This window comes from Primulina eburnea, chromosome 1 (genome assembly GCF_022965805.1).
Source record: "Primulina eburnea isolate SZY01 chromosome 1, ASM2296580v1, whole genome shotgun sequence".
In the NCBI taxonomy this organism is placed as follows: domain Eukaryota; kingdom Viridiplantae; phylum Streptophyta; class Magnoliopsida; order Lamiales; family Gesneriaceae; genus Primulina; species Primulina eburnea.
In genome coordinates, this window is record NC_133101.1 from 22,094,503 (window position 1) to 22,115,568 (window position 21,066).

The window sequence follows — 21,066 nt, forward strand, 5'->3', positions numbered from 1 at the left end:
CCGTCTCACAGATCTATATCCATGAGACGAGTCGACCCAACTCATATTTATCATGAAAAATATTATTTTGATATATTTTTTTATAAGATGAGTCGTTGGAGATCTGGCCCACAATAGTTTTTTGTAATAATAACAATAATGATAATAATAATAATAATATAATTATCATTATAATAAGGGCAAACTTGCAATAACTTCTCATTCTCATTCTCAACTTTCTTCTCAGTCCCCATCCATCTATTCTTTTAAACTCCCTATTTTTCTAAAATTTTCAAAAACATCCTTAATTATATGATTTTGGTACGTGGCATTGTTATACCTATCGAAACTGTTCTTAAAGGCATATATAGCCCAAGACATACGGCTATGCAAGGTTTCAAGCCTTTAAACCATGCTCAAATGATCGATTTTTTTTAATAAAAGCCCTATCATGCTTCCGTATAATGAATTGAACTGTTTACCTATTTGACTGGAATATCGTCGGGTTATATCCACCGAGTTTTACAGTCTGCTCCTCACAGTCTAACCACGCAGTCGCAACAGATGGTTCCTGACGCAGATTCCTTCAACAATACTTGGCACAACCCTGTTTCGTTTCCTACCTCAGAGTGTATAGGAAAAAGCTCAATTTGAAACAATACATGAGAGGGGCAAAAGCCTTAGTTCTTTTATTCAAACATATAAAATATTATTACATAGTAACATCCTGTAGAGGAGGAGAAACTTGTTTAGCTACTAATCGTAGCTGAACTCACAGCACACATAAACTTGAAAGAGAAAATATTACAAATATTTTGAAGAAAAACAAAGAGGTTGAGTGATGCCTTCATCTTCTTTCTGCCTTCTTATTTATAGAATCCTTTTGCGGATTTGATTCACGGACTTCAACTCTTGCCATAGCTTTTCCATCTAGCTGTGTTTGGCATTATTTCTTGAGTGGGTTGAGTGGGTGGTTGAATGGCCCCTCCACCTTTTCTTGTTTTGTTTATTTATAGATCATTAATCTAGCAATGGCTTGGTCTTCTGATTTTATCTCCTGGCATAACAATTGGATATGCGTCTGTATTAAATCGGCTGAAATCTCTTTTCCTGATTTTTTTAGATATTTATGTATATATCTAAGAGGTTCCAGCTTCCTTCTTATTGCTTTGATCCTTCGTTAGGAAACTTTAAGATATGTTGTATACATTTCTTTGTTTCCAAATTTCGGATGATTTCTTGTGTGAATTTTCTTGTTCCATTTTAATCTTTATTTATAGTCATTTGGGTCCAAGTTTTCTTGGTCATTTATTGGGTTTATCACATGCCCACTACCTCCTGTCGGGGAATCTTTCAGCTTTCGTTCTCCTAAGAAAAGTGATGGTAGTCATAGTTCCACTTATTTTTGTCGAGGAATCTTAAACTTTTGATTTCCCCGAGAAAAACGTGGTTGTGGTCCTTCACCACTCGGTCTTGTCTCTGCGAGATGCTTCCTATCTAAACGAGGTCTGAAGCCCTTGCCAAATTCTAGCTCTTTTTAATTCGGGCACTCTGGGCAGATCTGTTCTGACCATCTTCTCACATGAGCCATATTACAAAATTTTCGACGAGTTTCTTTACTCCCCGATAGCTTGCTATTCCACAGAATATTTATTTTCTTTTCGATTAGATCTTCTGCCAAACTTGTGGTTTTTCCTGTCATATTATTTAACAGTAATGATCCATTTACCGAATTATGATAAATTTTAAACGGAAACTTGACTTTGTCCATATCAGTTAGACAGACCCATAAATCCCATACTCTTCTGGTAGAAATATCATCTTCAATAATTGAAGCAACAAGGGGTGTTTCTTATGACGGAGGATCCTTGATAAATTTCTGGACATTTCTGGCCTCCTTAACTTTATAAAATGAAAATATTTGTGTTAGCCTTTCTCTATTGGTTCTGGTGCTGTACTGAAAAAATATAGCTCCAGAATATCTCCTCTGGACAAATAATCGTTATTCGCCCAAGTTTCATGAGTAGCTTCCTGGATCCATTTTGGTAGAATTGAAATTTCTGGGAAGCTTGGTGATGTGGTATAAACTGAGGCAAGGGCCCCAAATTCATACCAAGTTTTGACATCATTTGGATATAAATTTGGTTTCATCCATACCCTAAGATATTTTCCTGCAACATGAACCCTGATAGTAACTTGGTTAATGACTATTCTGGTTTTCAATTTCTCCCAATTTTGTTTGTATACCTGTAATGGAAAAAATTGTGGCTTCATTATTATCAACCTTAGATTTGCCTTTGTCAGTATTAAGCCTAAGGTTGATCTTTTCCTCTTCAATCTCCGAGGTGAATGGTTGACTTGAAGACTCGAGATAAGGATCTGGAGTCTTAATTTTTGTTTCAGCCGACTCATCTGAAGAAGATCCTGACTTAACACTTGTGCTAGGGGTATTTGAATCCCCTGCTCCAGGTATAGAATCATGTGTTCGAAAACTCTCAATTTGGGAAACCAATGGCTTCTCAATGTCTTTGAGGATAGACCTTTTTATTACAGACCATAACTGAGTATAAGCCTGTAAACATCATGTGATTCGATCGGAGACAATTCTTTTATCGGCTTTTTGTAGTCTTCCCGCAAATTCTGCGTTTAAGAAAAACTTGTTAAACTCGTTTTGAAACATTTCAAGGTGTTCCGTCAAATGCCTCTGCATCTTGATGATGACATTGATATCACCGCTGTCCATCTCTTGTTAAAAAATCTGCAAGAATATTTTTATGAGATTTAATTATCACAATATCAAAAATATAATTCTGACATAGTACGCCATCTTAATAATATGACCTTCTCAGGTTTAGACTCAATTCTATTCCTTAAGAAAGCTTTCACATGTATATTATCAACTTTAAAGTGAATTTCTTTGCGAGTAAAAATAATTACCATTTTTCAAAAGCCTTTTTTACTGCATAGAATTCATTTCGTCGTTATGCCATCTTATGGCTTCTGCATCTGAGAATAGTTCATTGCAATATCTGCATGGCTGTTCTCCATATGGAGTGAGCTTTGTTAAGACTGTTGCCCACCAATGATCACGGGCATCCCTATATAATACCATATCATCCTCATCTTGAGGAATAACCATTTTCGGAAGATTTTTACAAATATCCTTTAACTGGACAAGTCCTTCTGTGTGTTCTTTTTTCCATATAAATCTTGCATCTTTCTTTAATAATGGACTAGACATCTTCCTGTGTTTTGCTAGGTTTTTTTATAAACATCCCAGCAAAATTAACAACTCCTAGAAAACTCTGAAATTGTTTCTTTTCTTTTAACTCGTTTGGAAAATTTTGCACATTTTCTACTATATGTTCTTGCAAAATTATTCGAGACTCTTCAATTTATATTCCGAGGAATTCAATATTTCTTGTGGCAGTGACTGCTTTCTTTTCTGATAGAACCAGTCCTTCCTTTTTACAAACATCAGAGAAAATATCTAGATGCTTAATATTTATTCCATATTATTAGATGCAATTAAAACATCATCAATATAGAAAAACATAAATTTGAAATAATCTTTAAATAGATTATCCATCTTTCTTTGAAATATTTGTGGTGAATTAGCCAATCACATTGGTAATACCTCCCAGATATAGTATCCTTGTGGTGTGGAGAAAGCTATGAATTTCTTGCTTTCTTCCTCCATTCGAATCTGATAAAAACCAAACTTACAATCGAACTTTGAGAATATCTTTGCGTTGCTTATGCAACTAATTAGATATTCTCTGCAAGGTATAAAATACCCATCAAACTCCAGAATCTTATTAATCTCTTGCTAATTAATAACTAGTATGGGTTTTTTCTTTTTATTTCTCCATGATTTCTTACAAGGAATCATGGGCTGCTGTATGGTGAAATTGTTGCTTTGATTAAATCAAGGCCCAAATGTTCTTTGATTATAATCTGTCTGCATATCCTTTTGATCAATGACATTCATTGGGATATGCTTACAAAGGACAAATTCATATTCTTTGCCTTACTTAACTTTAAGGAAAGCTTTTAGTTGATTTTTTTCCCACCATGCCAAGGGATCTTCATTGCAATTTTTTCTTTGATCCTTTTCTTGACATCTTCCAATGATACCTTAGATTCAAACTCTACCTCATCCTGTATAGAGATATCTTTTAATATAAGGCATTCTATTTCTTCAGGTTGGAGCTCTTTATCTGACCTAAGCTGGAGCATTGTTTTTCCAAACCGTCTAGACTCCTTCATTTTTGGGTTCAGAAGTTTTCCTTCCATCACCACTCTTGCTGTGAAATTGGATGGGCAATTTTCTTTGATATGAACTTCCGATTCTCCGATAGTGATCATTCGTTTGTAAGTTCCTATCATAGGTTGTTCCAAATAGTATATGGTATTACAAGGAAATTGATTTCTTTGTTTTGTAATATAAAATACTATTTCTATTTCCTTTGACCCTTCTGGGCATCTAAGCTTTCCTATGGTGGAAAAGCTTTTTGGCTCGTGTTGGGTTTCTTGGACATGCGCTTTTCCCCACTTGTAACTCGTACTTCTATCTACTTGAAAAGATAGTCTCCTTGATTTCAATCTAAGACTTTGATTCCTTTGTAGAATCAGTTTGTCTTGTATTTGGATATCTGTTTCCTGTATTAAAGGAAACTCAACTCTTTCTGGATAAACTGCCTGGGCAAATTTTCCAAACATCTCTGGTATTTCAATTAACTCATTTCTAATAAAAATTCTGAATGATGTGTATTAGATAGAGAATATAAAATTTGATAGGTAATAGAATATAGTCTATTACCTTCTTTCATCAGTCTTTTTTCCTTTAAATTTTGATGTAATGTCAAGCCTCGACTAAAATCTCGATCTGCTAAGTTGTAGGCAATTCTATGATAAATTACTCCTACAATTTTTCCTGCGCAGAGATTTTCTGAGATATTTCCCAGTACTGAATCTTAAAGGTTCCCCATTCTTTTATCGCATATAGCAATATCAATGTGTGAATCTATTTCTTCTTTGAAAGTAGCTTTTATCATAATCTGGATTGCTCCGATATGAATCCAGGATATAGTCCTTGCTACTTATATCTTGAGTTTTTGTAATTGCTCCTTAATTTCTTCTGAAGAAATTAGTTGCATTTCCATTCTATTTCCTGTAAGTTCCATTGGAATTGACATTTCCCTTCTGGAATCTTTATAGATTAGATGATGCTTTCTGTTCCTTAGGCCAAGACTTCCTAAGAATTTTTCTACCTGTCCTGCAGAGAATCCTTGATCTCTCTGTAGACTAATATTTTATCTCATGATTCTTTGAACCATATTATGAGATATTGTTGTCTGGCTAAAGAATCCAGACAAATCTTCATCTGTTTTGTATTGCCCGAGATTTATTTTATTTTTAAGCTGCGATTATTGAATTTGAAATGATATGATATGATTATGAAAGACCAACCGAGACATAAAAATGAGATTGCATATGATTGATGTGTGTGCTTGGAATAGGCAGAGAACCTCGCGCATATGCGCGAGGGAAGATGCGCATATGCGCGAGCTGTGTGGGAAGCCAATTTCAATTCCATAGAACCTCGCGCATGTGTGCGACATTGATCCGCGTATATGCGCGTGTATGGCAGAGAGTTGTGAAGAAATCCTCGCGCATATGCGCCGACCAGGGGCGCGCATATGCGCGAGCTGCTGTGAACGATACGCGCCGAGACATAGTGTCTCGCGGATATGCGCCGAGTGATATCGCGCATATGCGCGAGACGTGCTGCTTGAAGGGTGAGCCACTTGCCCCTTGATATACAATATATATATATATATATATATATATAGATATATATATACGGTTCTTTCATTCTTCACTATTCCAGCCAAAGGAAGAAACGAAAAAGCTGAAAGAAATTTTAAGTCTCAATATAGAATTTTGATCTGGTGAGAAATCTGTCCGTCACAATTTAAATCTGATTTCGGTACTGTGTTTCTATCGATGACAGCTACAACTGGACGTAAGTTTTGTTATGTTTTGTTATTATTTGAAAATATGACATTGATGGATTTATGATCTGATTGATATATAGTTTTCTTTAGATATTAGACATCGTAGAATCGAAGTCAGATCGGAAAACAAATTAATTATGGAATTGTTATGGTTTTTCAGAGTGTATTGATTGATATTGGACAGATTTGGATTATTGATTGGTTACATATTGTATTGGATATTGGTTATGGATTGTAATTGATATTTGTTGATATGATATTGAAGGGGATATCGGGATTGTTCCGTTATGCCGTTGATTTGAGTTAGATTCAGATTGATCAGATTCAGTATTGATTTGAGCAATATATTAATATTTTACTCTTTGATATTGTCATTTCCAGATTGAGTATTGACAGACTTCGGATTCCAGACATGAATGTCGTCAGAATTGCAACGAAAGAAAGGTAAAGTTAATGTCGAACTAGGAGAATGACTCGAGTGCGATATACTTGAGTTTCCCTAAACCACATACTTATTGTTATTGTATGCATTGATTTGAATTAATATTCTTGTTCTATTGATTTATAGAAAGCATGTATTAGAAGATTGGTCTTGTGACAGAGGTGCCAGATAGTGATAGAATAGTCACTGGCCCATTACACATTGTCACATAATAGATATTGGCGGATGTGCCAAAGTCTTTGACGGATAGGTCAAAACACTAGATGATTGGTTTATATCGATGTTTGATTAGAAGTGGATTTACTTCTATTGTTGAGATTCTATATAATATACCAACGTCTGGAAACTGGGATCCCTAGACTAGGAACGAGTCTAGTTTCAAATGTGGAGTCACGAGTTAATTTATAGCTTTATATTGATTTATGTTTTCAAATTTTGATACATGTTACTGATATCTGTTTCATGTTTTTATAATGAGCATATGATTGAATGTTTCGTTGATTTATACTGGGATGTATTTATCACCGGAGTTATCCGGCTGTTGTCGTGTTTGTATGTGTGCATGGCAACAGGTGGGACAGGATCAGGGTTGAGGAGATGAAGAGAGAGATCGTGATTAGAGTGGAGAATACGGACTTTGATTAGAGATAAGGTTTGAACACTTGATATTTAGTTGTTGAACCTTAGTTTTAAATGATTGTATATAGTACAAGACTTGTACTTTACTTTTGATATGTATATCAGAATGAATTCCATTATGTTCCGCATTTATATGAGAAAAAAAAAATTTAGACCCAGTTTAATTAATTGATCCAATTATTCCCAAATAACGATTAAGAAGATGATTAGCGTCCGGGTACCCCACAACAGGTGGTATCAGAGTGATAGATCCTTTAGATTGAGATAGAAGCTAGTGAGCAGGGTAGATTGAGTTTTCTTTCCTGCTTTTGATTGCTAGCATGTGTTACTGCTTTATATAAGACATGTTACTTGATTTATCTGATTTGATTTGGTAATATGTGTTATTGAGAATGGATCAGAACCGATTCTTGATCAGCAGTAAGATGATCGGAGGGAGACTGAAACAGAATTGTTGTATTGGATTACTAATCTTTTTTATAATCAGATATGCCTCCTCGAAGAATACTAGAACAAGGTAGAACCTCGAATCCTCCCATGGATGTAACAGTAACACCGATGGAAATTTTTCTGAAGAGATTTCACTCATTCCATCCACAGACTCTGAAGGGTACCGAGACTTCAGTTGATTGCGAGAGTTGGCTAGATGACATTGAGATGTTGTTTGAGTCTTTGGACTACACTGATGAGCGGAGAGTGAAACTGATTGGGCACCAATTGCATGACGTTGCAAAGAATTGGTGGCTCACAACAAAGAGGGCCTTGGAGCATCGAGGTACAGTAATTACTTGGAACGTGTTTAGAACTGAATTCTATCAAAGATTCTTTCCAGTGTCGTACAGAAAGGACAAAGGTGCAGGATTTGCAAACTTGAGACAGGGTCAGTTGAACATAGAGGAATATGTGGCCAAGTTCTCTACATTATTGCGGTTTGCTCCACATGTGGTCGAGAATGATGAAGTTGTTGCTGATTAGTTCATTAATGGCCTGAATCCTGAAATATTTACATTGCTGAATACGGGGCGACCGAACAATTTTACTGATGCTTTGAACAGAGCTAAGGGAGCCGAAACCGGTCTGATGAGACAGAAGGGCGCTTCGTTTGTACCTCCAGTACCGAGACCACTGTTCCTCAACCACCTCCCAGATTTGAGAGTGGCAATAGTAGTGGAAAGAAAGATCAATTGAAAGCCAGAGGAAAACAATTCAAGAGATCTGGAAGCAGTTCATCCAGTTCTAGTGGCTCGAGACAGATCGGTCAAGGCCAGAGTTATACAGGAGCTTATTGCAGCATTTGTGGAGGAAGAAATTCCACAGATCAGTGCCGATGAGTGTTTGGCAGTTTCCGTATTTGTAAACAGCAGGGACATTTTGCTAGATTTTGTCCCCAGAGAGATTCTCATAGATCACATGGTGCCGAATCATCTGGATCAATAGCTCATACTGGTAGAAGACCATCTGCAGTTCACTCTTTCCAGCCAGCACCAGCCCAGTCACAGCAGAGGCCAGGAGGAAGCCAGACAGTTATCCAGCCTCCTAGACAGTAGGCCAGAGTGTTCACTTTGACTGAGGAACAGGCTCAGGACGCACCAGACGATCTTGTTGCAGGTAACTGTTTTATTTTTGGTTATCCTGCATATGTATTGATAGATACTGGTTCATCGCATACATTCATATCTGAGCGATTTGCATTGATGCATTCATTGCCTGTTGAGTCATTATCCGCTGTAGTGTCTGTCTCTTCTCCTTTGGGGACAAGATTGATATCAGTGAAATCTGTTAAACATTGTATGCTACAGTATGACGGGCAAGAGATTGAGTTAGACTGTATTGTGCTTGGGTTATCTGATTTTGACTCTATTGTTGGTATCGATATGTTGACCAAGTACAGAGCTACCGTTGATTGTTTCCACAAGATTGTGAGATTTAGACCTGAGATGGCTGATGAGTGGAAATTCCACGGTAAGGGTTCTCGAGCCAGAATTCTTTTGATATCTGCTATGAATATGACTCGATTGTTACAGAAAGGAGCGGAGGGATTCCTTGTCTATTCAGTTGATTTACTGAAATCGAGTCCATCATTGGCGGATTTGCCAGTGGTGTGTGAGTTTGCTGACGTCTTTCCAGATGAGATTCCTGGTTTGCCTCCGATTTGAGAGATAGATTTCAGCATTTAATTGATGTCAGGTATAGTTCCGATTTCTAGAGCTCCGTACAGAATGACACCAATTGAATTGAAGGAATTGAAAGATCAGTTGGAGGATTTACTAGCCAAAGGATACATCAGACCGAGTGTGTCTCCTTGGGGTGGTCCAGTACTATTCGTGAGGAAGAAAGACGGTTCAATGAGGCTCTGCATTGACTACCGACAACTGAATAAGGCAACGGTAAAGAATAAATATCCCTTGCCTCGCATTGATGATTTATTTGATCAGTTGCAGGGTTCTTCCGTATATTCCAAAATCGATCTGAGATCTGGATATCACCAGTTTAGAGTCAGAGATTCTGATATCTCGAAGACAGCGTTTAGAACCAGGTACGGACATTATGAGTTTATTGTTATGCCGTTTCGTTTGACGAACGCCCCAGAAGTATTTATGGGTATGATGAACCGCATATTTCAGAAATATCTCGATGATTTCGTGATTATTTTTATTGATGATATTTTTATTTACTCGAAAATATGATTGAACATGCTGAGCATCTGAGAACTGTCTTGAAAATTTTGAGGGCCGAGAAATTATATGCCAAACTGTCCAAATGTGAGTTTTGGTTGAGACAGGTTGTATTTCTGGGTCACGTCATATCCGGAGACGGTATATCAGTTGATCCCAGTAAGGTTGAAGCCGTGATCAGTTGGCCGAGACCGACGTCAGTGCCCGAGATTCGCAGTTTTATGGGTTTGGCAGGATATTACCGTCGATTTATTAAAGATTTTTTCGAGTATTACCAAGCCTATTACACAGCTGACTCAGAAGAATGCTCCATTTATTTGATCAGAAGACTGTGAGTCCAATTTTCTTGAGTTGAAGAAAAGATTGACCAGTGCTTCGGTGTTGACGATTCCCTCAGGTACTGGTGATTTTGTAGTTTATTGCGATGCATCTCACCGAGAATTGGGTTGTGTTTTGATGCAACGAGGTCATGTTATTGCATATGCTTCGAGACAGTTGAAACCACATGAGACTCGATACCCGATTCATGATCTTGAATTGGCTGCTATCGTGTTTGCATTAAAGATATGGCTACACTACTTATACGGTGAGAAGTTCGAGATTTATTTTGATCACAAAAGCCTGAAATATTTGTTTTCACAGTCTGAGTTGAATATGAGGCAGCGAATATGGCTTGATTTATTGAAGGATTTTGATTGTGAATTCAAGTACTATCCAAGGAAGTCCAATGCAGCAGCTGATGCACAAAGTCGTAAGGTATGTTCTCTGTCCTTATCGACGATTGGTGTTTCGAATTTGATAGAAGATTGCTGTTTGTCTGGATTAGCCTTTCAAACAGATTGTCAGCCTCTGAGATTATGTGCTATTCAAGTCGAACCAGAACTGATATTGAGAATCAAAGAAGCACAAAAATTTGATCAGAATGTGCAAAATTCGATTGCTATGGTCAGAGCTGGACATCAATCGGAGTATCAGGTTCATGACAGTGTTTTGTATGTGATTAATCGTATTCTTGTGCCGAAAGATGTACAATGATTTGAAGACACGATATTGGTGGAAACAGATGAAATCTGATGTTACTGAATTTGTATCCAAGTGTATGAATTGCCAACAGGTTAAAGCCGAAAGAAAGAAACCAGGAGGTCTACTGCATAGTTTACCTATTCCTGAATGGAAATGGGATCACATTTCCATGGATTTTGTGACGTAGTTAATGCGTTCCTCTCAAGGTTGTGAGGCGATTTGGGTCGTGATTGATAGATCGACCAAATCAGCATTCTTTATTCGTACAAAATAACGTACAGACATGATCAGATGGCAGATATTTATGTCAGAGAAGTGGTCAGATTACACGGAGTGCCGAAGTCGATTGTATCAGACCGTGATCCTCGGTTTACATGCATTTCTGGCAGAGTTTACAGCAGGCTCTAGGTACGAAGTTACACCTGAGTACCGCGTATCATCCACAGACCGACGGACATTCAGAGCGGACTATCCAGACACTGGAAAATACGCTGAGAGATTTAGTGCTTGATTTTATCACTAATTGGCAATATGCATTGCCTCAATGTGAATTTTTGTACAACAACAGCTATCAGACGAGTATTGAAATGGCTCCTTTCGAAGCATTGTACAGAAAGAAGTGTTGATCCCTTTTATATTGGGATGATATCTCTGAGGTACCTGAGATTGGACCTGATATGATCAGAGATATGACGTAGAAAGTGAAGCTGATTCAGAAGAAAATGAAAGCAGCGCAGGACAGACATGCCAAATATGCCGACAGCAGACGACGACCGTTGGTATTTGAGGCAGGAGACCGAGTATTTTTGAAGATTTCTCCTTTCAAAGGCACTGTCAGATTTGGCAAACGAGGAAATTGTCTCCTCGATACAACGGTCCTTATGAGATTCTGGAAAAGATAAAATATCGTGCCTATCGTCTTGCCTTGCCTATGTCTTTATCTCTAATACATGATGTCTTTCATGTATCTATGCTACGGAAGTATCTCTCAGATGACTCTCATGTCCTTCGGCCAGATGAGGCTGAACTTGATGACACTTTGAGCTATACTGAGAAACCGATTCAGATTCTCGATCGAAAGGAAAAACAACTCAGAACGAAAATTATTCCGCTTGTGAAAGTTCAATGGAATCGTCATGGCATTGAAGAAGCTACCTGGGAGACTGAGTCTGATATGAGACAGAGATTCCCAGAGTTATTTCATTGATGTAAGGACAACATAATATTTATCTTATCAGAGTAGCGCATCGGAAGCGTGGATTATTAGGATTCTAGAATCAAGAGTCTAAACCTTTTGTTTATCAAGGATAAGCGTATTTCGAGGACGAAATTTCTTTTAAGGGGGGAAGAGTTGTAGAACCCGTAAATCAGAGTACGTAGAAGCCATGCATAATTCTAGTATTTAAATTAAAATGATTTTTATTGCATGAGTATTTAAATTCTTTTCTTTAAATTTATTTATTTTACGCAGTAGTTTAATTGTTACCTGTTCAGTTAAATAAGTGAGGCCGGACTGGAGATGAAGTATTGAGATAAGTTAATAAAGATTTATTTAAGAAGTTGTAATTTAGCATGTTAGTAAATATAATTTAAAAAGTTGGCATGCATGCAAATTATTAAATTTCTATGGTATTTTATTAAATTATTTTAAAGCATAAAATGCATGTTTATTCCATCAATTTATGTTTAATTATTTTTATTCATTTTAGACATAATTCATGCATGATAGGATTTAATTCATGAAATTTATGCACTAGAATTTCTAGATGCATTTCACGTTCAAACGAGGATCGGAGACCGGAGAATTTTCAGGAAAATTATTTTAATTACATGATTAATTTTTATTAATTAATATAAGGTGCTTTTAAGTTTATTTTTCAAAAATGAGATTTTTCTGGTAATTTTTGCCCGCATGATTTTATTTTATCGGTACGCAAATTTTATCGAATCGGGAGACTTTTTGAGGGTTCGGCTAATATTTTCAAAATCTTTCCAACACGAGATATTTTTCGGGAGTTTGCTTGAATTTAATGGGCCCACTTTTAAGCTTATTGGGTTTAATTATATTTTTTTTAAACTTTTAAATATGAATTAGGGCCCATTTGTCTAATCTTAAACTATATAATTAGCACCTAATTGTTGCCCTAAGCTCCCCCACTAAACCTAATCACACCAATCAGCCGCCCACCCCCTCCACTCACAAGCTTTCTCGTGAGTTGCTGCTGCAAGGTGTCGGTGGAACCATTTTCCTCCTCAAGCAAGATTTTCCTCCCTTCGGTTGTTGACTCACCGATCTTTTGTCCAAGAGTTTTCATCAGGCACGCGTTGTATCATCTTTTATGCATCACACACGATATATGCATGATGTTAGTGAATTATTTGCTGAGAAACTTTCGATCCAAGCATGAGATAGATTTTCTGTCGGTTTCCCTTTTTGTTCCTTTTCTTTTACATGTAATTGTGCATTTCACGCTTTGACACACCCGTCTTCTGATATGTGGTGCAAGGGGATGTTGTATAAGATTGTCAAGGTCCTGTACAGATCGGGAGTGTGAGACGTAGGTGCTGGAATGAGAAGTGATCGGGTTTAGTTGAAAGCGTGAAGAGCTGTGCAGATCCTGAAGCTTGTGTAGAGGTTCGGTCCTTGTTTCTGCCACGCCAGCTGAGCGAGAGCCCTCTCCAGCCCTGGACCAGACCCTGATGGGTCTGAATCAGGGTCTGGAATGGCTCGAACCACGCTGGAAAGGAGGGATGTAGTAATCAAGCATGGGTGAGATGGGTTACCGTGGTAGCAGATTCTTGGTGACTCAGGGTTCTTAGAGGTTTCCAGCGTGCATGGAGGAGGGTTTGTGGGTCTGGTAGGTACCTTAGGGTCTGATCTAGGTCCCTAGCAGGCTGGTTAGTGGCTGGTACGTTAGGTTGGCTGATGGCGTGGGTTTTAGGGAGAGAAGTTCATGAGGGTGCGTCATTGGGAGGGGCCGAGAGCTTGTTGACAAGGTTTGGGATTTCAGCCGAGAGTTTTGGGCTATAAATTATAGTTTAGGATATTTTAAGTGTTTTTAAGATATGGTAAAAAGTTGGGAGAAATTTGGTTGAGTTTCGGTTCGATTCGGGATAAAACCAGGACCTCGGTCCAAGTTTTAAAACGAATCGAATAAGTTTGACGTTGGGCACAAGTTTACGTCTAGGAATACTTTTAAAATATGTTTTGGGATATTTTAAGGAGTTTGGTAAGCTTCGGGTCCATTTTAGAGGTCCAGGGGTGAAACAATAAATTTCGAGTTCAAAGGGGCAAAATGGTCAATTTGCACCCGGGGTGAGATTTTGGTCCTGGCAGCGCCCTAAGCACAAATCATGATATTTTTAAATGTTCATGCATCACGTTTACGATTTTTACGCTATTATAATAATTATGGTGCATGCTTGGTTTAAAGGAATTAAGAGAGAAAAAGTAAGAAAGTGAAGAGAACTCCGTCTCCGCCGCGTCGCGTCGTTATTTCGTTTGTTTTCTGTCAAAACAAACCAAGACATGTTTATATCTTCTTTCACTCTTCAATCAAGCCATATAGATATTTTTAAATATCGCAAGTACATGATTTTAATGCAAGAAGATCGAAATTGTTCATATTTAATTATGTTGGTTAATTATATTACGTGCAAAAATATTCATTTTTGAGATTTATGCGATATTGCTTGTGGTCACTTTACTATCATGATTAAACCCGGTCGCCAGTTACCGGTCAGTTCAATTGTTTCACCCAATACTATGGCAGTGGTCTGATCAGACGTACATTACTAATTCCTGTCGCCAGTTACAGGCCCGGTCGCCAGTTACCGGTCAGTTCAGTTCAGGGACCACATGCGTAGACCATATTCTCACCAGAAAATTATTACAGGCTATTTCAGTACAGGGCTCCAAGGAGCAAACATTTTCACTATGATTTTCAGTTCAGTTATGCACGTATTATAATTAATCATGACACGACATTTTTATGATATGCCTCATGACATGATATTTTCACTTGCATGCAAGCTTATTATTTATTTATTTACTTGCTATTTACGATATATGCATGTTGAGTCTTTAGACTCGCTAGACTTGATTGTTGTAGGTGCTGATGACGTCGGGACCGAGGACGGGGACTAATGAGCAGGCTCGAGTCGGCAGTAGTAGGACCCGAGGACCTCAGTTCAGCATTTATTATTATTTGATGGCTCAAACATTTTAATTATTGTTGGAAAAATCTTTTACTGTTATTTCGAAAATGTTAATTTCTTCCGCTGCCACTTTGAACATCAAATTTTATTTATCAGTTCAGTTATGAATGAGGCAATTTTAATTATTTAAAAAGAAAAATTTTAAATTTTCCGCAAATTTTCAAAGTAAGGATTTTTAGGCCTTTATAATTGTACTCTTCGATATTGTCATTGCCAGATTGTGTATTGACATACTTCGGATTCCAGACTTGAACGTCGTCAGAACTGCAACGAAAGAAAGGTATAAGTCAATGTCGAACTGAGAGAATGACTCGAGTGCGATATACTTGAGTTTCCCTAAACCACATACTTATTGTTATTGTATGCATTGATTTGAATTAATATTCTTGTTCTATTGATTAATAGAAAGCATGTATTAGACGATTGGTTTTGTGACAGAGGTGCCAGATAGTGATAGAATAGTCACTGGCCCATTGCACATTGTCACATAATAGATATTGGCGGATGTGCCAAAATCTTTGACGGATAGGTCAAGATACTAGATGGTTGGTTTATATCGATGTTTGATTAGAAGTGGATTTACTTCTATTGTTGAGATTCGATATAATATGCCAACGTCTGGAAACTGGGATCCCTAGACTAGGAACGAGTTTAGTTTGAAATGTGGAGTCACGAGTTCATTTACAACTTTATATTGATTTATGTTTTCAAATTTTGATATATGTTACTGATATCTGTTTCATGTTTTTATAATGAGCATATGATTGAATGTTTCGTTGATTTATACTGGGATGTATTTCTCACCGGAGTTATCCGACTATTGTCGTGTTTGTATGTGTGCATGGCAACAAGTGGGACAGAATCAGGGTCCAGGAGATGAAGAGAGAGATCGTGATTAGAGTGGAGACTGCGGAATTTGATTATAGATAGGGTTTGAACACTTGATATTTAGTTGTTGAACCTTAGTTTTAAATGATTGTATATAGTACAAGACTTGTACTTTACTTTTGATATGTATATCAGAATGAATTCCATTACATTCTGCATTTATATGAGAGAAAAAAATTTAGACCCAGTTTAATTAATTAATCCAATTATTCCCAAAGAAGGATTAAGAAGATGATTAGCGTCCGGGTCCCCACATGTTTCGTATTGAAACACCTTGTCTTCAGTCAGATTCCGATTTTATTTCATCATATTCTTCCTGACTCAAGACTTGTTATTCTTCATATATACTTTCATCTGAGACAATGTCCTCAAATCAATATATCTGAGTAAGATTTTGGTAATAAACTGCTTCTTCAATATCTGGGGTGGGATCGAAGCGTTCAATACCTATTTTTTTTTTCATTTTCTGGACAATTGGTCGAGATATGACCTCTTGCTCCATATGTCCAGCAATTACAATCTTTAAAACTTTCATTAGCTCGAGTATGAGCTCTTCTGAAAGTTTTCTTTGTAGGTGTTCTGCCTGTGCTTCGAAAGGTACTTGATGCTTGGGATGATATTTTACTCCTTGATGGTCCACTTCTTTGTCCAGATTTGTAAGATCTAGCTTTCTGTCTAGACCAAACTGTTCTTGGTTTCCAAGAACTTCTTCCACTTCTAGCATAAGGATGAGTTCTAAAACTTTTTCTATTATGCTTCTGTGGTTTACTTCCAATAATTGTTAGAAGATCATTTTCTTTACAACACAAAGGAGTACATTTTTTAATACCCCTTGAACGTTTGTAATTCTTTTGTAATTTTGCCAAATGGTACCATTCTGCCAATTTTCTTTTAAGGAAAGAGGATCTTCATGCTAATGTATCTGGATTGCCCGGAACATATTATCTGATTAACATTTCTCTCTAGGGACTTGGCATCTTGGCGAAGAAGAGCTGCATTGCTATGTATTCCTCGACTCCTGAATTACATTTATATTTAGTGAATAACATAATGTATTCATCCATTAAACATATATCATGTAGTTCAAGACTATATAGAGTTTTTGAGCATATTTTTTTTCTTCTCTTTATTTTGACTGTTAAAATATTCTACCCCTAGAAATTGAGTTTTAAGAAGGGTAGCCATTCTTCCGGCTATCTCGCTAAGAGATTCTCCGACTAGGACCGATTCTTTGGTTTCTACCGAAGCCATGTCCCAAGCAATTTTCACTGATCCCATAAGACTCTTTTCCAGAAGTTTCATGAATCTTTCTCTGTTGAGATCAAGTGCGTTCCTGCTGTGACTCTCATGGCTGATGTCCAATCATCTTTGAGATCTTCTATGTTTTTGAAATATAATACATCTAGGTTAAGCATAACCCCATAAGGATGTATTGGCTCTAAAATTGATTTCCCATAGGTTGTTTGGTGCAAAGGAATTTGATTATTCCTGGACCTTGTTCCTGTTGGGTGTCCTTCTCCATCAGTGTAAAAGTCTAATCGGGATTTTCTCATATTATAGTCTGAGATCCCACACTTTCTCTTGGTGGTTCTTGCGAAGATGACCAGGTTATAGAAGGTTGTTCACCTTCCGTCGTGTTCATCTTCAGATCCACGACTTTGAGATTTGCGAAAGATTCCGCAAGCTCTTGTAGATCATCTAGACCAATCCTTTCTAAAGTTTTCATCAGATTAATTTCTTTTTTTGAGACCGATTTAATCAGATTGATCATCTTTTCTTCTTCAGTCAAAGGTTTTTGCACTACCTTGGCCTTCTCTTGTTGATGTAACAAGGGTTCAATTCCAAAGGATGGTGTTAACCTTCCTTCTGATTTTTCTTACTAGAACTTGGTTGTTGTTCTAGATTTTGAATCCTTGTTCGAATATTCTCTAATATTCCAAGAATTTCTTCATAGTTTTCAAGGATTTTTTCCACATGTTGTGATGCATAATACATCATATTGCCATAATTTTATACCGTCTTTTTAATTTCTCTAAGATCTCGGGACAGTTTAGAGGAATCCGATACTATATCCAAGAACCTGTTATTTTGAATCATAAGTTTACCTTAGGACTCTGATAAGTTCCTTATTGATATCTAACCATAGTTAGATCTTCTTGTTTAAAATATTCCAGAGTTCTGGAATAATTCTTGGAAATAAATAATCTCGAACCTGGGTTAGGATTCATGTAATTTGAGAAGATTTCTCCTCCTCAAACATACAAAGTTTGTATGTTTGAAATAACTTTACCTCGACTCTGATACCATTTTCGGCCCAGAACATCAATCACTTGAATATGAGGGTGTTTTTGTCACATTTTGGGTTTTTAGGGAGTTTGGGAAAAGTTTTGAGGGGTAGGAAGTTAGGATAAAGTTGAGTTTGGGTTTGGGGATTTAAAACCAATTTTCCTTGTAATAATTAGTTTTTATAATTTTATTAACATGACTTTCCTCCATTTTCATATAATCAAACATGACTTTGTCAAGTGATGTCATGTATTTGTATTGAACACTATCAATATATGCATTTAGGTACCGTTTGGTTCGTGATATGAGAAAAATAGTGAAACGTTTGCTATTCGTTTTTCTTAAAACGCACAATTTTTTTTTCCTCCTTAATCCTCATAATTCAAAATATACATATATACACTTTAAAATACCTTGACACCATTTTTAAAATAAAACAACCAACTAATATTTGCAACTCAAAGGAAATTAGTATAAATCGTAAAATCGCCAAAAATTTACCAAACCTAAAAACATTATTTGAAAAGTATAGCCCATATTATAACATCTCAAAATCTCTCATACCATAAATAAAAGTCATAAAATATCTTTAACATAACTTAAAATCATAATCCATAACTAGTGCGGAAAACTAGCGTCGGTCCTCGGGTTATGTGCACCTTCAGTCCTGTCAAATCAACCATCAAGACATCCATTAAACAATATTATCATAATCACCTGCATCAATCACACCTAGTGAGTCTAAAGACTCAACACACCATAATCTTGATAACAAGTACTATATATATAGATCGCATGCACCGTAAAAATAATTGTACTTTAAATATCGTTTTCATGAAGATGCATAAACTTTAAACATAAAATTTTCGTAAACATTTTTATGATGCATAAACTTTAAATAAAAACATTTCATAATGATGCATCAACTTTAAACATAAATATTTTCATCTAAACATAAACATATTCATATTCGTATCCATATTCATATTCGTGTTTTGTTGAATTCAGATCGTGATTGTGACTCGTATTCGTATTCTTATTGGCCATCTAGAGAAAACCACAGTACTGGGCGGCGGAGACATCAGCAACACTCTCACCGGTCAACTGGGCATTGGCCAACGTGCTAACATATTAACGTATTCGTATTAGTATCCGTATCGAAGGAAACACGATCGTTGGCCTCCAACTAGGACCATAACCCTCACGATATCACCAACATATCATCGTATTTAGTCACAATCCCTTCACCTCTTTCAACATTTCGTATTTCCACCACTTAATAAAAATTAAACATGCATATAACTTTTTTCTTTTAAACCAAGCATGCAACGTATCCTTTAAATGTCAATATTAAATAATAAAATCCATAAACATTTAAAATAAATATTTTAACATATAAAAATCATAAAAAGACATAAACTTTTTAAAATAAACATTTTAACATCATAAACATTTAAAGTAAATAATTAAAATAAATGTTTTGACATATTAAATCATAAAATATTTAAAATAAATGTTTTGACATATTAAATCATAAAAACATCTATAAACATTTAGAACCAACATTTTAACATATTAAATCATAACATTTAAAATAACATTTTAACATATTAAAATCCATAAACATTAAAAATAAACATATTAACATGCTAAAAATTTATAAACATTTAAAATTGACATATTAGCATAAAAAAATTCATAAACATCCATAATCATTGAAAATAATCAAATTAGCATATAAAAAAGCATTCAGGACACTGCCATGACGTTTACTAATTTTGGGTGTATAACGACCGTTTTACCCCTAAAAGTATAATTTTTCGTATTTCTCCTTAGACCTCGAAACGACATCCCAAATCTTTCCAAACTTGACATATAATCTTAAAACACTCCCATAAAAATTCCTTAGGCTTAAAACTTAGTTTTTTGATAGATTCCCCGATTCTTTTTTAAACTTAGGCGTACTTCCCGGTTTTGACTCGTATGGACTCGAAACTTAACCAAATTTTACCAAACTGAAGAAAGCTTAACAACACCTAATTAAACCATATTCTACCCAAATCAAGCCCATTTAGTCCTTTGAACACTTCTAGGAAGCTACTGAATTTTTCTGCACCAAGAGTTCTAGTCCTAAAATGATTCGAACCTACGCTAATTTCGACTCCAGCCCTTAATCACCGAACCTACGCTAAAATGATAAACTATTGAGAAAATAAACTAAATTTAATATTTTAATTTTGACTCACCCAACATTTTTTGACACCAAAACTAGTTGATTTCTTGATGCACCACTCAGTCTTTCGGCCAGAACACTTGCTCTTTCATTCAAGTGTTCGATTTTACCGTTTTTGTCAAGTTTGGTCACATATGACATGTATGGGATCATATGTGGATTCACAAATCTAAACTTTTCGGTCTTGTTATCTTTTTTCATCTTTTTATAAAGATGCCGACAATTTCAAACAGAATAATGTGAATATGATAAATTAATTATGTTTATACAGTTTAATTGGTAAACAAACAAAAGAAGAAGACTTACCACATGTACACAACTATACAATTGGCAAATAATGGATCCAAATTATAGAAATGAATGATTTCTTCAAGGTGCACAAGTAGTTTGTAATCCTCGTCAAAGAAATCATGATCAAAAAGTAGTGATAGATTTTGTTCATCTTCTAGAGCACGTTTACAATAACAATACAATAGATGCAAAGATCTTGGCACACTTGAAGACAAACCAATGTTATTTCTGTGGTCGACATTTTTCTTCCTTTGAAGCTTCTAAACATTGCAAATGTACACATGTTAGCTGCATTATTGAATTCTTATGCTAATTTAAATTTAAATATATTATGACATTTACCTAATCTTGCATTACTACCAAGTGTTCTGG